Here is a 5425-nt window from a genome sequence, read left to right on the forward strand (position 1 = left end):
GAGGCAGAGGCAGAGGCAGAGGCAGAGGCAGAGGCAGAGGCAGAGGCAGAGGCAGAGGCAGGTGGAGTTTGATACCAATCTAGAGTACATATGGAGTTCAGTCCAGCCAGAACTACATGGTGAGACCCTGTTTCTTTGAATAATAGCAACAAGTCATGTTCAAGACTCTGTATGTGTGATAACTCTCTCTATATATCTTGAAAGTTGAGTTGATTTTTCCACTCAGAGCATGCAAATCCTTGCTAGTGATTCTCCCACAACTGTCCTAGGGACTAAACCCAGGGCCTCGTATATGCTGGGTAACCAAGCATTTGCCTTCACCACAGAGCTAATCATCTTCAGCTAATCATGTTTTTTATCATGAGTGCTGTGGGTGGGTGGGATCCATGTGCTGATCTGCTCAGCTTCTGCCTTTCCTTGTTCAGCTTTCGTTCCTAACAAGAGGTACCAGGATGCACTCACATCTTCCACAGCCTCAAAGTCCCTCTCAAAAACCAGCTGCTTATTGCCAACGTTCGAGGCCTTGCTAGTTAAGAGACATATAGTAGATAGTTCATAGAACTTTTTAATTCCAGCCTCCAAAGAAAGCGTTCAGTGTGAAGGGGGAAGGAAAAAGAGGCTGATAAAACCCTTTGTGACTTTGTCCGTCCTGTGAGATAAGATTCACAAGCCTGCAGTCTCTGCAGATAAGGCCTACAGGGCCTCCGTGAGATCCTCCCCACCCGGAGTGGCGATCAGGTGTTTGCTCTGTGAACAGTGCGTGCTTATCTGCATCATCTCCGATACATTTTGTTGTTGTTGTTTATATCCGAACTGTGTTTATTGGGAAGGTTCCCACTCATCTTCAGTCAGGGGCTTTCAGGGCTGCTTCCTCCTGAAGGAGCATCCTTCTGTCAGCCTTGCTTTTCCACCTGTAGGCCGACAGAGGACGGTGGAGCAGCCAACACGAAGCCTACCGTTTGTGCATGGCTGAAGACCATGGTGATTTTTATAACATCCTGGGCACTTCATGTCCATAAAGTAGGAATTGGGGCTCTGCACCAGGCGATTTTTCTTGTGTTTCCTCTTCTGGAGAGGCATGTTCTCGGAGGGAGATCGTCACCGCTGGAAAGGCTCGGATACATTCTTTATAGAGAGATACATTCTTTATAGAGAGATTGAACACAGGCTGCAAGTCTTAGCCGCAAGTGCCTATACCCACCAAACCACAATGCATACTCTCTTTTATTCTTTGTTTTTATTTTGAACTTGAACTTGTATCTCCTTTGCTTTGAGCTGTCTTGTTTTTTGGTGTTATTATTTTTTTTTTGACATAATTTAAGCTCCTGAATAAGCCCTAGCTTCCAAGACCACAGTTACAGGGTTTTCTTTGTTGTTTAAGGACAGTAAGTTTTTATGAAGCAGTTAGTTCTGGTCCTACGGCCTCTGTCTTGTGGCCCTCAACCTAGCAGAGAGTTTTCAAACCACCAGGTAGGGAGGGAGATAAAGGAGGTGCCACTGGACAGTGTGGGGAGTGCAGTCCCTCATGAGCCAGGACCCAGCACCCTCCAATCTGCTCTCCAGCTAGAGGTGCTCTGTACTTATGCAGTTTTGGAGACCGGAGAAAGATAAATAAGCAATAAATGATTGCACTGCATCAGACCAAGGTTGCTTGAGTTCTACCTATTTCAAAGGAAACTTTAGCCCCTGGCCAGAATCTAGAAGATAACCTTTAAAGTCTATGAACAGTTTGCCTGCTGGGAGCTGCCTTTAACCAGGCGCCTTTGCTGTCAATGTGATTGATTAATAGTGGCATCTTGGGTGCTAGGATGATAATTTTTTAAAGTTTTATTTTATTTATTCACTTTACATCCTGATTGCGGCCCCTCCCCATTCTCTCCCCAGTCCCACCCTTTTATAATCTGAGCGCTGTAGAGGCTGGAGAGTGATGAACTCAGCCATGTGGGCACCCCAAGCTGATGTTCAGTAAGCACCTAGGGCACTGGATTTCGGAGATAGTGCAGTACAGTGGTTTCCACATGAGTATGAGAAACTGAGCTCCATACCTTAGAGTCCATATTAAACAAGCAAGCAGGAGGGGCAAGAGGACCCTGGAGGTCACTGGCCAGCCAGTCTATAATGGGTGACCTCCAGGTTCAGTAAGAGACTCTGTCTCAAAAAATAGGGTAGAGAAATACTAAGAAAGATGGCCAACCTTGACCTATGGCCTACACATGACCACACATGCATGTATACCTGCACATATGTGTGCATGAAATCACATAATCTTGGGCATCCAGGCTTGTGTGAATGTCTCTAGGTAGTGTACTAATGCTATTGTAATTACTAGGAGAACAAAGGCCTGTGCACATGTCCTCATCAGAGAAGAACAATTTAAAAACTTATGTCTAGATTCTGCTATACATGCCTCTCTACCTTTATCAAACACAGCTTTTCATTCAAACAGAATTAGAGCTAGTTTACTCATGAGCCAAATGTAACTAGTCATGGCCCCTTAAAGACCACAGAATAAGTCTTGGTTTGACAGTAGTTCCTTGCATCACAGCATCATATACCCACATAGAAATCCAACAAGTTCCTAATCTAACATCTGTAGTAACTGAAACAAGCTGGTATGCCTTCAAATATGCTGAGCAGCCCAATGACCCCAGCATAAACTAGCCCAAAGCAGTTCTAGATATGGGGCTAGCTTTGTAGTTATTTTGCCTATGAGGCTTGTAGCTCCCAGAACTATTGAGTGCACTAGGTACTAATCTGCACTAAATCTTCTTGAAGGGACTTCTCTTCCATGGGAGAATATAAATGCAGCTTTTATTCACCTGATGGAATTGCTGTCCAGGCTTACTGCCTCCATCTGCTAACCTAGACCTAATCTTGGAAGCTTCTAGCCTCTGGACAATCTAACCTAGACCTAGAATATTTTCAGCCTCTGAGACTTACTGCTGGATAAGCTCACCCTTCCTAGTTCTTTCAGGGCTCTGTCTGCTTGGTTCAACTCAGCTGTTCTCACTCAAAACTCCTCCCAAAGATGACTGATTCGCTATGGCTTCTCTCTCTCTCCTCTTCTCTCTCTCCTGACTTGCTCTGCTTGGCTTCAGACTAATTCTGGCAATCTGTTCTAATCTTCTGGCTCCTTATTCTCTCACTCATTCTGTCTTTACCTGTGTCTAGCTTGTTCTCTCTTCAACCTGTCTCTGTAAAACTCTTGCAGTAAAACTGCCTCCTCCTCTTTTTTTTCTCTGCACTACTCTTTCTTCAGTAGCTTTTCTTTCCTCTCTCTTCTCATGAGACTTGGGCAAATCCTATTTTGTCAAATCTTTCTCTGATTCACCACTTTGTCTGCCACTCAATTAGACATTACTCTTAAACATGGGTGCTTCCTTCTACAAACTAATTTTACCTTCATTGTTTTGGATTAAAGGTGTGTACTAAAGGTGTGTCTATATTCCAGCTCGAGGGATTGAAGGTGTGTGGTAAGGGCTAAGACACACCACAACTAGAAACAGGTGTTTTCAGTAAATAATGCAATCTTGGGTTTCACAGTCTGAGCAAATATCCTGCAATAGGAGGGCTTTGGTAAAGATAATCATGTTTAGGACTGAGTGCTTCAAAGTCTCTTACTCTCTGTATACTGTCCAGTTGTGGGTCTCTGTGTTAACTCCCATCTACTGCAAGAAAGAGCTTCTCTGACATGGGCTAAGTGAGGCACTGATCTATGGGAATAGTGGTATGTCATTAGGAGTCATTTTATTGCTATGTTACTTTACCAAAATCATAGTAATAGTTTTCCCCCAGGCTCATGAAGTTTCTGGTGTCTTCAGCAGTGTGGTGTATGGGCTTCATCTGTTAGAGTGAGTGGGATGGGTCTCAACAAGGAAACTCAACAAGCAAAGGATGGTTGGCCACTCAGACAACATCCATGCCACTATTGCACCAGTACACTTTGCAGGCAGGTCACTGTTGTAGAACACATGGTCAGTGGCAGGCAAGTCACTGTTGTAGGCACACTGTTGGTGGCAGGCAGGTTACTGCTGTAGGGCCCATGGTTGGTGGCAGGCAGGTCACTGTTGTAGACCCATGGTTGGTGGCAGGCAGGTCATTGTTGTAGGCACGTGATTGGTAGCTAGGAGATACTGGTGTTTCCTTTCTTCCTCTGGCAGCATGCAGATTAACTTCCAGGATCATGAATGCTGGTTAGTAGGTTTTGATGAAATATGTATTGTCTTTAGCAATAGAGCCTTATAATCAGGTTATGGAGAGTAAGCAACAGACTTGACCATAGCCTGTGCTGTTTGGGAATCCATGAGATCCCTCTGGCCAAGGCTCAATACAATATAACCCATTTGTGGCACTGGAGGTTTTAATGGTGACATAAGATGTCTAGTTGGGATAGTGTTCTCCCATTATATGGTGACTCCATTTTGATTCCTTTTATTTATTTATATTATTGAGGAGGCTTCTATGGTAGGTTGCTATATGGGTTGCTATATGGGTTTTTTCAAAGCCCTTTGGTGTTAGTTATCTCTGCCCACATTTCCTCCTTTACCCTGGGCTCCCATCACCCTCCTTACTTAATGCTTCCGTTCTAGTGCCCTTTATCTCTCCATAGCACTACTTTCTACTTCTCTTTCCTTGAGAGATCCTTTCTTTACTCCTGATTCTTGACTAGGCACCCAACATCTATGACTACTCGTGGCACATGAATCTAAAGCTAAGGTTTACATTTAAGAGAAAACATGTGATATTTATCTTTTGCGGTCGGCATTACTTCATTCAAGATGGTTGTTTCTGGCTTCGTCCACCCACCTGCAAATTTCATGATTTCATTTTTCATAACAGCCAAATACTATTCCATTGTGTAATGTACCACGTTTCCATTAGTCATTCATCTATTGGTAGACTGTTTCTAATTTCCAGCTATTATGAAAATAGAGCATCAATGAATGTGGATGAGCAAGTCTCTCCACAGTAGGATTTAGAGTCCTTTCGGTATATAACCAAGAGTGGTATAGCTAGATCTTGTGGTAGGTTAATTTTTAGCATTTTCAGGAAACGCCATGCTGGTTTTTGTAGGAACTGTTCTCATTTTCACTTCCACCAGCAATAAATAAATGTTCTCCCCTCCCTCCACATCCTCATCAGCATGAGCTGTCATTTGTTTTATTGATCTTGGCCATTCTCACTGGGGTTAGATGAAATCTCAAAGTGGTTTTACTTTACATTTCCCCAATTCACCTATAATCTTGAAGTCCAGGTAGCTTGGGGTGTCAAGCAGAAATAAGAGAGATCCCCCAAGAAGGTTGAAGGAGAGAACGAATTTCTAAAACTTGTCTTCTAACTTCCACTGTGCTTTCTGTGGCATGTATGATGTGTATGTCCTCTCTCCCTGTCTCCCCCTCTCCCTCTCCCTCTCCCTCTCCCTCTC

The 5425-nt window shown here is 43.8% G+C and overlaps 1 pseudogene; it reads right to left on the minus strand.

The window, feature by feature from the left end:
• Nucleotides 1-821: 821 nt before the first annotated feature.
• Nucleotides 822-1017, minus strand: LOC110333287 (annotated as a pseudogene).
• Nucleotides 1018-5425: the final 4408 nt, after the last annotated feature.

This window comes from Mus pahari, chromosome 15 (genome assembly GCF_900095145.1).
Source record: "Mus pahari chromosome 15, PAHARI_EIJ_v1.1, whole genome shotgun sequence".
NCBI classification, from domain to species: domain Eukaryota; kingdom Metazoa; phylum Chordata; class Mammalia; order Rodentia; family Muridae; genus Mus; species Mus pahari.